The sequence below is a fragment of the Schistocerca piceifrons genome, chromosome 3 (genome assembly GCF_021461385.2).
Source record: "Schistocerca piceifrons isolate TAMUIC-IGC-003096 chromosome 3, iqSchPice1.1, whole genome shotgun sequence".
NCBI classification, from domain to species: Eukaryota; Metazoa; Arthropoda; class Insecta; order Orthoptera; family Acrididae; genus Schistocerca; species Schistocerca piceifrons.
The window spans coordinates 938773080-938785527 of NC_060140.1; positions in this window are offsets into that span (position 1 = coordinate 938773080).

Here is a 12448-nt window from a genome sequence, read left to right on the forward strand (position 1 = left end):
CCACGAATGCTGACGGACGACCACACGGCTGCCCGTGTGGCATGTTGCCGAGCAATGTTGACGCGCAACGACAGCATGAATGGGACTTTCTTTTCGTCGGTTGTGACAATGGATGAGACGTGGATGCCATTTTTCAATCCAGAAACAAAGCGCCAGTCGGCTCAATGGAAGCACACAGATTCATCGCCACCAAAAAAATTTCGGGTAACCACCAGTGCTGAAAAAATGATGGTGTCCATGTTCTGGGATAGCGAGGGCGTAATCCTTACTCATTGCGTTCCAAAGGGCACTACGGTAACAGGCGCATCTTACGAAAATGTTATGAAGAACAAATTCCTTCCTGCACTGCAACAAAAACGTCCGGGTAGGGCTGCGCGTGTGCTGTTTCACCGAGACAACGCACCCGCACATCGAGCTAACGTTACGCAACAGTTTCTTCGTGATAACAACTTTGAAGTGATTCCTCATGCTTCCTACTCACCTGACCTGGCTCCTAGTGACTTTTGGCTTTTTCCAACAATGAAAGACACTCTCCGTGGCCGCACATTCACCAGCCGTGCTGCTATTCCCTCAGCGATTTTCCAGTGGTTAAAACAGACTCCTAAAGAAGCCTTCGCCGCTGCCATGGAATCATGGCGTCAGCGTTGTGAAAAATGTGTACGTCTGCAGGGCGATTACGTCGAGAAGTAACGCCAGTTTCATCGATTTCGGGTGACTAGTTAATTAGAAAAAAAAAATCGGAGGCCTTAGAACTTGAATCCACCACGTACAGAAACCACATCTGTTGTCTGCAAGTATAAAGTTCTTTCATAATGCGGGAAATTTTTCGCGCAGCAGTGTTTGATAAAAAGCACCTGTTAATTTGTTGGATAAAGCGTATGATTCTATGAGTGGTAAGGTCTGTTCCCACTCTACGGGTTTACCGATTTTGTTTCGATGCCAGCATGACATCACAACCACAGGATTAAGCACGAAGAGAAATACAACCAATACGAACTGAACAATGAACGTCAACAAGAAGGCAGCATTCGTTCAGCACAGGCTACTGACTGCTCTCGACACAAATAGTTGTGGACTGTCTCTAAGTGCATACTCGACTGCATCGGCACGTTACCACTTTACTAAACCGTGCCTGAACACTCACTGCGCAGTCTGTTATTTTCTTGTTTAGTAGAAATACGAAAGCACTCGGCACTTGCCTAAATTACCGTCCTATTGTCGACTAGTAATTAATAGCACTTGGGCGAAGGAGCAAGAAGCTCATGAACTCGAAGGAAGAATAAACGATGACTGTGGTGTTTCGGGATATTCCCAGTATTGATGAATACACAAAAACGTTGATTTGTGTACGGAACATATCCTTATTAATAAAAAAAATCAAAATATATTAACAATAGCTGCAGAATACTGTAAAATGAATGGTACATATCGCTTCACGTTTCTGTATAAGTTCAGTTAGATTATTTTTTATTTAAAAAATAAAATAAAAGCGGTGGTACAAACTCTTGGAAGGCTGTTGATGGTTCTCACACAAGGAAGTGAATTTTGGGACATCTGTGTTTGCTGTCCAGTTACGGCAGAAAAGCATTCCTGAAGGCATATGTGGAAGTAGGTATTGAGCATTCGTTTCCCCTGCTGCCTCAGAAAATTCGTACCATCTCCACAACATTTCTGTCTGTTCAAACCAACGTCTTCTCCATCCTATGAGGCACTGTATGCGCTATGTCCACCAACAGTAAAAGACCATTCAGAATCGTTATCAACCTGATAATAGCAAAATGCGTAGCTTTACGCATTGTCAAAGAATTTTTAGGTGCTTTTCCTTCAGTTTCAAGCTTCAAGGCACGTTCACGTCCTCACATTGGCAACAAGCAACCTATCAAAACTCGACAAAGAGTCTATGTTTTGTGTTCAGCTAAGTACGGAGTACAGAATTTCTTAATGCTTCCTGGCTTTCGTCATGTGTTGACTACGGACTCCGAAGATGTTTCACTTTTGCAGGATTGCGGGCAATATGAGGTGTTGTCCATATTTCAGAGTCCATACTCCGGGTGTCTCAAATTTCACTTGATCGTTTGAGCATCTAGAACGCTTAGCTCTTGCTGCATTTCTCTTGTTAGTTTGAAAATGGTCACATGAGGAACTCGAAACTTTTTCTTCTTTCAGTCTTTCTAACAATTTCAATCAAAGTCCCACATAATTAGCTTCAGTTTTTCGTGTCCGTTCTCTGTTCTTTCGTTTTTAAAATTAGCATTGCTGTAACGTTTAGTGTTCGTTTTTAACACTGAATGAAAGTTTGGTAGTTGCCAAATCGACTTCCATTTGTGCAACCTATTTCCTACGATGTCTCCGAGGCAACGCTTATTAATGAATACAACCAGGTCTACTATAAGTTGATGATTTCACTGTGATGATGTTTCCATTGCGCGCAGTAGCAAAATAATAAGTTCAATGACACACAACATCCAAATTTCCTAAGGCATGTAACGAATGGAAACCGTGTGCACGTTTGATAACAGAGTTCTGAATCAGCTACTAATGATGAATCAGTTTCAGTACAATGCATTAGCTGATTCATTTTTACGATTTACTTAATAAAAATGTGCGAAAATCCTTTTTATTCAAATGTAGATTATCAGAAAACTGACTTGGATTGACAGAACTGTACTCATACATGAACTACGCGATGCCTAGCGTCTCTAAATGTATAAAAGAATTAGCCGATACTTCACGCCTCGAAAATAATGAATGAACGGACCTATCTATACTCACGTTCCCACAACTCTACTGAAATGACTGACACCTATAATAACTTCCCGCCTACTGTAAAATACGTTCGAATGTACATGGTGTTTGTTTCAAGTAACGTTTGAACATTTAACGTCAACTGTTAGAACACAAAGCTTTACATTTACGTCGTAAATGCGTTCTTAAATGCGGAAACAGGCAAACTTGATATTTGTTGATTACAGTGCCTACTTCTACGAATGGGAAAGAATAGTTCGACTAAACCATACGGATTTTATGGCACAGAATCTGAATTTGCAATAAAAATGGGGGATTCCTCTTTGAAGATTGACCCCTCCCACGCAGAAGGAGTGGTTAGGCGGTGGGCATTTGTAACACAGGCAGATGACCCCTTTACTAAAATGAACTTTGCACCGAGGACTTTTTTTTTCGTACGATGCGTCGTTTTCAAGATATTTAGTAGCCACGAGTTAAAACAAACCCTCTGTACATGATCCATTAATTTCTCAACTGTTCGATTGAGCCGAGTTAGGGTGTAAACTGTTAATAAATGATTATAACCGTCCATCAGATCACAAAAATGTTTCATGTAATCATTACTATTATTGACAAAGAAACAGCTACCAAATAATTATAATCAACTGAAAAAAAACACAGCACAGCATTGTATGGACGTGAAACATGGACCATAAGCAGACAGGAGAGTGTTAATTTAGAAGAATTTATAATTTAGTGCTACAGATGGTTGTTAAAACGTAAGTAAACAGATGCAGTAAGAAAATCAGGAATACAAAAGGAGCATGATAGTAAAAAAGCAGAAGACAGCACAGGCTAAGGGCAGTATCTATAGCGGAATTTTAGGAGTTGTTAACAGATGGGATAAACTGTTGTGAGAAACTGAAAAGAAAAAAATAAACTTTAAAGTTAAGGAATTGGTCAACGAAGAAGTAATTAGCGTGTGCTGGAACTGGTGAAGGACGGGAAAGGAAATCGGCTGTATTCTTTTCAAAGGACTCAATCTGTCATTTTTCTTAAAAGATTTGGGGAAAACTAAATCTGGAGAGTCGTGACGGGGATTTGAACCTTCATTCTTCAGAACACGAGTCCAGTGTCTTGCCATTGCGTCATCCCACTTGGGCAGATAGAGATTATAAGGGGTAAAACAGTTTACGGAGGCTATGTATTAAGCGTTCTATGAACGCTTATGGCGGAAACGTGCGAACTGAAAGGACAACGGTATGCATCACGTTTTGACGAATACCTGCCGCACGTCATCTGTGGACCTTCTGACGCAGAACGCTCAGTTAGGGCCAATTAGCGGCGATCTCAGGGAGCGGCCATGCTGTGAAGGCGGCCTGGGAGTGAGGAATTCTTCTTGGTGGTCGTGGCACCATCAGTCTTCTTGAAAAACAAAAAAAAAAAAGAAAAGATCATACCAGCAAGACAAAAACTATTTTGTACATTTTCGATGAAAAATCACTACACAGAAAGTGTTAACAACATGTTTTGCGCGAGAAGGTGTGGATCGGAGATAGGAAATTTTGCAGGAGATGGGTAGGTGTACAAGAGACATTATTATATCAATATAGACTGAACGATATACAATTTAGCATGATTCTTATTTCATTATAACAACTTGACGCGTTAATGAAAGTATAACTGCACTACTTTTGTAACCTTAGCTTTCATATTTATATTATTTTCTGTCTCTTACAGCAAACTTAAGGATCTTTGATTTCATTGTACTGCCCTTTTCAAGCCCTATCGAGAGACGGCAATTATTTCCATATCTTAGTAGATAGAAACAGTGAAATATTAAACGTACAGAAAAATAACCATTAACACTGTGTCGCTCGTCGAAAGTCATATTTCGATGCCTTAAAATATCGATGACACTTGGAGGGCGTAGTAACATTTTTATTGAAATTATTTTCTGCAATATTTTCTGAATTAGAACGCTATTCTGCGATGTGAAAGTGTACCGTTTTCTGGTTGTGCATTAGAAGCTTCATTCAACTGTCAAAGTCACAAAGAGGTTTCGGTTCCTGCAACCTCAATCTTCTGATCGTATCAGAAAAATTATGGTATGTTTCATTTTGATCACGAATGTGTCTGAAGATAAGTACTGCACTAATACCATCTGAAGATGATCGTTATGACAACAGGAAAAAGTTATTCAGCGCAACTGACTGATTAACATCCCACTTACTTAGTAGTTGTACTGAAAGTTTCAAAAAGATTAATCTCATTTCACAAGATTGAATCTTCTATATGAATGAATACAGGAATCTGAAGTAAGTGTTAACATACTTGTCCAAACCCAAAGTTTATCTTGACGCCAGTTGTGAGTTACTAGTTCATGGGGTTGACAGCAGGGGTCTCGCTCGCCCGTTCTTTACTCAGTGTAGTTGTAGTTGTAGTAGTAGTAGTAGTAGAAGTAGCTTTATTCATCCGTAGATCTCTTTTTACAGGGATATAGGAGATGTCAAAGTATTTACAAATTTAGATCAATTTAAAGTAAGCTAATTCCTATATACATATATTTACAGACTTCTAGTTAGAGACAATCATTAGATTTACTCCTGGTATACAACACGTTTTTTTACAAATAACTTATTAAATAATGTAATGCCACAATGTTCACTGCACACTCTACACACACATTGTTTCATAACACTTTACTCACTACACACACACACACACACACACACACACACACACACACACACACACACACACATTGGTACCGCTGGTCGAGGTGACAATCCCACTACAACAGGATGCGTCTTACGTTCTCCTTTTTAACATGTGTAATTCAGTGGTGTGAAGTGTTATCTTAGACAAGAGTAAGACACTGCACCTTCTATAGTGTTAGGGACGTACGGATGTCACAGTACACCATTGACCTCCAAAGTAGCCTGACCTATTCGGTACGTGACTTTTTTTTTTATTGTTTTGTGCGGCATTTCGTCTCCACTTCTAAGGACTTCGGCTGAACTGCGACGCTGCATAACAATAATATGGATTGCAGTTAACTCCAGACCTGTACGCAGAAATATGGGACGTGTTTCTCTATCGCCTGATTGTTCGTCGCACGTCCAGGGGAGGGTGCATTGAACATTTGTGAAAAATAAAATGGAACATTACAGCCTAAATATAATTGTTAAAAGGACCCGAAGTTTCTACGTACATGCATGCAAGAGGTATACCAATGTAAATTCGGCTTTTGCCTCCGGAAATAAAAATTTTGTAGTCCTTTACGTAAGTTAAAATTTACTTCCTGTTTCTATCTTCATATATGTGGACGATATAGCCTTGTAAAATCAGATTAATCTGACAGTCATACATCACGCCTTAGTTCATACAAACAGCGTAAACAACGGTTACAATGGTAATCCAGTCACAAAATCAAACAAAAAAAAAAAAAAAAAAAAAAAGAAACAAACACAGTCAGTAGATACAATACACGTACAGTTACAGACACCAACACATCAAAACGCTATGCCTTTTCGAGTCATCTGTCTTCTGATTGGTTTGATGAGGCCCGCCACGAATTCATCTCCTGATAATGCCCAAATAAGAATGACACAAAGCATACGTGACAATGAAAGGAGATTTGACATCGCCCACAGTCACATGCAAAACTAAACTCACACATAAAATAACAAACATTTTCAGAAGACGAGGAATAAAGATAGGGTTCTAAACAGACAAGTACATTCAAAGAATAACAAAAGACAAAAATATCTACCACGACGCTGGAATATGTCAGTCACAATGTGATGCATGTGATGGTAGCTGTGCAGGACAAACCGGCAGAACATTCAACACCCGACACAAAGAATGTATGAGAACCTGGAAATGTGGAACAAGCTCCTCAACTTTTGCCGACGATTTGACAGAAATGAATCAGAAGTCAAATATAAAAGAGAAAGTAATGAAACTCGCGAGAATAAATAATGAAAGACACTTGATAAATTTACATGAAAATTAACGCATATACCAAAAAAAAGGCAGGTAGACTTTACTGCTAATGGACCAATTGAATGTCGCAACCAACTCACTGTTTACGTTAACTGATTACATAACAGGAAACAAGAAATCCCATTTCTCTCATTAGTTACAAGAAATGTGTCTCATATGAACAGCACACACACACACACACACACACACACACACACACACACACACACACACACATACATACAAATGTACATACAGGGAGATTGAAAACAAGTGAAAACAAAAAACTGGGAGAGTTGGGAAAGCTTTCGAAAAGCTTCGTGAGACCACAGGCAGAACCGGTAAACTACAGGAACTTGAGTCACCCAAGACACCATCCGGAAATATTGCGCACTACTGACCGTTCGCCTAGAGATCATTTAAGAAAACAATTTCAGAAAGACTGGCTTTACCGAACATAGGCGATAACAAATAAAGGTAACCCCATGCCCCCCCCCCCTCCCGCCCCACCCCGTCCTTACGTTCATATGCATCTTGCAAACCTGCGTTCACAATCACAATGCTAAATGAAATACTGATGCAATTGGGAGCACACTTAGATTTTATATCGAGTAATTTGTTCCGTTGCCAAAGTTGTATTTGTTGCAAGTACAGTACTTCAGTTGCGTGCCACATATTCGCGCGTTTTCAGACGAATGCTTCTCGAATGACGTACTTCTCTGAATTAGAATTTCTTGGTAGTAACGATACAGCGATGGACATTATTACTATAGAAATACATTTCAAAAATTTTTATGTTAAAAATATCAGTAACTGATATAAACATCAGAGAAGCTACTGCAAACCATTTGCGGATACAGCCGAAGTATTTAAAAGACTACGTGTGATGGATGGAAGAAGAGATCGACAGGGTCGATCTCTCCTCCAATCCATTGCGTGTAATTCATTTACATATTTTTTTACCAAATTTCTATCTTTATTTACTGCCATCAAAACTGAAAAATTCTTGAGTACTATCATCAAGGGTAAAGAAAAAGTGTGGTCGGCATGAGTTTCCTCATTCCAGTCAAAGAGTAAAGTGTGTCTAGCAAAACCTGGTCGCACCAATAGGTTTAAAGGCACACGATTAAAAAAAAAACGCGGCCAGGAACTGCCCCATTAGCTTAGTGAGACGAGAAAATAGGGCGGCTAACGGATATGCAAACTGGCTGATGTTCGAGTCACTTTCGCGCCAATCTACTTTTTTTTACGTTAAAGTATACAGTTTTATCCAAATTATACCTCAAAATGCGGTATCCTGTGTTTTTATTTCTGATACTGTTACCTTTATTTAAACATTAAGACATAACACAAACTTCTTGCAGACGTAAAGAACCACTTTGTTTCCTCCATTACACAAATAAACCCATTATAAAATAATAGTTGCTACAGTAACATCGCCTGTATCCAATGAGGTACGAAAAACGCTAGATTGCACAATAATTCCATGATGTACGTTTGATGTAGAGGTTTATCTTCACAGAGCCGATACGTATACACACGAACAGCGTTCACTTTAGAGAACACGTTCAGAGTGACCACCTCGCATTTGCTAATACTTCTCCACTCGCTGGACCATACTTTGCTGGACCGTACGCAGCACACCTGCATCCACCACTGTCGAAAAGGCATGCACGAGAGCTAGGGGGTCGCTTAGATCCATGGTTGGAGCACTATAAAATTGTTTCTTTAGGTGCTCCCAGATATCAAAATCTAGTAGATTAAGTTCAGGGAGACATGAAGGCCACAACACTCGACCTCTACGGCAAATCCATTTCCCTGGAAACATCTACATCTACGTGATTACTCTGCTATTCAGAATACAATGCCTGGCGGGGGGTTCAATGAAGCACCTTCAAGCTGTCTCTCTACCGTTCCACTCTCGAATGGGAAAACGAGCACTTAATTTTTTCTGTGCGAGCCCTGATTTCTCTTATTTTATCGTGATGATCACTTCTCCCTATGTAGGTGGGTGACAACAGAATATTTTCGCAATCGGAGGGGAAAATTGGTGATTGAAATTTCATGAGAAGATCCCGTCGCAACGAAAAACGCCTTTGTTTTAATGATAGCCACACCAATTCACGTATCAAGTTTGTGGCACTATCTCCCCTGCTTTGCGATAATACAAAACGAGCTACCTTTCTTTGTACTTTTTCAATGTCATCCGTCAGTCCCATCTGATGCGGATCCCACACCGCACAGCAATACTCCAGAATAGGGTGGACAAGCGTGGTGTAAGCAGTTGCTTCAATACATCTGTTGCACCTTCTAAGTGTTCTACCAATGAATTGTAGTCTTTGGTCTGCTCTACCCACAACAGTATCTATGTGATCGTTAGAATTTAGGATATTTGTAACTGCAATCCCTAAGTATTTAGTTGAATTTACAGCCTTCAGATTTGTGTGACTTATCGCGTAATCGAAATTGAGCGGATTTCTTTTAGTACTCCTCTGAATAACTTCACACTTTTCTCTATTCAGGGTCAACTGCCACTTTTCGCAACGTACAGATATCTTATCTAAATCATTTTGCAAGTCGTTTTGGTCATCTGATGAGTTTACAAGACGGTAAATGACAGCATCATCTGCAAACAATCTAAGACGGCTGCTGAGATTGTCTCCTATGTCGTTAATATAGATCAGGAACTATAGAGGGTCTATAACACTTCCTTGGAGAACGCCGGATATTACTTCTGTTTCACTCGAGGACCTTCCGTCTATTACTACGAACTGTGGCCTTTCTGACAGGAAATCACGAATCCAGTCGCACAACTGAGGCGATACTCCATAGGCACGCAGTTTGGTTAGAAGTCGCTTGTGAGGAACGGTGTCGAAAGCCTTCTGGAAATCTAAAAATATGGAATCAATTTCACATCCCCTGTCGATGTAAAGGGCTAGTTGTGTTTCGCAAGGACGATGTTTTCTGAATCCGTGCTGACTACGTGTGAATAAATCGTTTTCCTCGAAGTACTTCATAATGTTCGAATACAGTACATTTTCCAAAACGCTACTGCAAATCGACGTTAGTGATATGGGCCTGTAATTCAACGGATTACTTCTACTTCCCTTTTTGGGTATTGGTGTGACTTGAGCAATTTTCCAGTCTTTAGGTAGGGATCTCTCTGTGAGCGAGCTAAATTGCTAAATATGCAGCTGTTGTATCAGCATACTCTGAGAGGAACCGGACTGGTATGAAAACTGGACCCGAAGCCTTGCTTTTATTAAGTGAAACGCTTCATTTAAAAAGTTAGGCACATTCATTCCAAAATGTGGCGGTGCACCATCATGCCAAAAACCACAGCTGTCGCCGAACACCACGTGGAACGTTTTCTAATGCGTCAGGAAAGTATTTGCAAAGTAACGTACAATTCTGGGGCGCATTCAACTTGTCCAGCGATAGATAAGGGCCGCAAAAGCACTTTTCCCACGATTGCAGCCCACAGAGTTATGCCAAAGCGTGTCTGAAAACCACGTTCACAGGTGGCAGCACGTGGTTTGTGTTTCGAAAAATAACGGGTGTTGTCGAGGTGGAGAATACCTTCACGAGTGAAGCTAGATTCGTCAGTGGATATCACGTCATTTATTAAATGTTCGTTATCTTCCATTTGATTCAAAAGCCATTCACGAAACTGCACACGTCGAATTCTGTCATCTGGCCGGTGATATTGAGTTCACGTGTAAGGATATCGATACAGTTCTTCATCCTCCAAAACTTCAACAACCAATATTTAAGATCCAGAATGAGATTTTCACTCTGCAGCGGAGTGTGCGCCGATATGAAACTTCCTGGCAGATTAAAACTGTGTGCCCGACCGAGACTCGAACTCGGGACCTTTGCCTTTCGCGGGAGAGCTTCTGTAAAGTTTGGTACTGGCAGAAGTAAAGCTGTGAGTACCGGGCGTGAGTCGTGCTTGGGTAGCTCAGATGGTAGAGCACTTGCCCGCGAAAGGCAAAGGTCCAGAGTTCGAGTATCGGTCGGGCACACAGTTTTAATCTGCCAGGAAGTTTCAAATCTTTAAGATATCTGGAACTGCCTTGCAGTGTCACAGGTACTTCGCTGAGATGACTGGTGAACGGTTTGAAGAATCGCATCCTGTGTTTGTGGAGTACGCCCAGTCCTCGGATGATCTCTGTCCATTTCTTAAAGGGCTCCGGGCGACGAAAAACATTCTTAACGGTATGGCGCATTTGAACGTGCGCTGCAGGATACGCACGAGCAGCAGCTGCTTGGTTACTGGATGTAATCAGCACCAAACGCAAGTCGATATATTCATCGTTGGTGTTCTCCGTCAGTTGGGTGCCCTACATGAACTTGACGGGACATTTTATGGTTGTGCACTGGGTGGTTAGTAGAGACATGCGTATGGTTTAATGGATCCCCACCGCCATGTGATAGGCTGTTGTTATGTGACATAATGATGTCCTGCTTATAAACGACGAGAACTAGGGGACTGACATCTAAAAAAAAGTTAAAGAAACTGACGAGATTCGTATCACATCTCCATGCTGGATGTGTCATAGGCATCTAGTACTCGCTGAGTTACAACGGTTGGTATGGTAGTGGGGGGGAGGGGGACGGCGGGGTTGCTCCAGTGCTCCAGTGCTCCAGTGCTCCAGTGCTCCAGTGCACATTCAGATGCGCTGCACGATGCGACAGTGTTGCCAACTCTTCGTTTCCTTACAAATGCTTTGAAAATGCACCCGATTTTGCTACATAAACTTTTGTCTTGAATCTGGATGAACAATCGCATGTCGACCTCCAAGTGAAGTTTTTTTTTTTCTTTCACCCTGTATATTGACGTGGTGTAGTGGTATACTGTGTATCTGGACCATCATCTGAGTTAGATAGTACATAATCAGTCTCCAATACTACAATTTGTTGCACTGCGCCTTATATCATTTCGATTTAACTAGAGTTGCCATTGAATCTGTTTCTTGGACGTAGATTATTTGTCTCAGAGTACAGCAGAATGCGCTGTTAATGTCTTTGAAACAAGAAAATGCGCTAGGGCACGAAACCTGTGCCGTGTAACATAAAGCGTTGCGAAAGACGCGCGAAAATGTGTTTTCTTATAATAATATCCATGCTTCTCCGTCGATTCACGACGAAGTTAGCTAAAATGCACTGCCTGAAAAAGAAGAAAGAAATAAAAGCTCCCAGACGACATGATAGAATTTGAATGTATCTTCGTATGCGTACACACCATTGGCGGTTGTAATTCTCTAGTAAGGTTGAATGGCCGCCGGAGTGCATTAGTATTATTAGTGTTTAGGGTTGTTGCAAGGTGGGGTCCATTATCGTAAGGCGTGTGAACAGCGTCAGACCAGGACTGCCCATTGAAGGACGGAGAGATGGAGCATACACGTGTGAGACAGCTTTATCAGCACCTGACAGACCTTGGAAGGGGCCTCATTGTGGGTGTCCACTTAACCAGGTGGTAGACATGGTGCTATATCCAGACTGTGGGGCATTGGGACGTGACAGTGGCCCGATGGTGGACTGCATGGGAACGTGGGGGCAGGTATTCTCTTCGGCACGGTTCTGGTAGACCAAGCCCAAGGAGGATCGCTGAACTATGGGTCAACCACAGCATAATCGCTTCACATCTATGGATGCCACCATGAATAAATACTAAACTCTGTGCAACATCGTGTGCCATCCCGGGCCATTCTCAGTTGACTTTCAGCAGGATCGC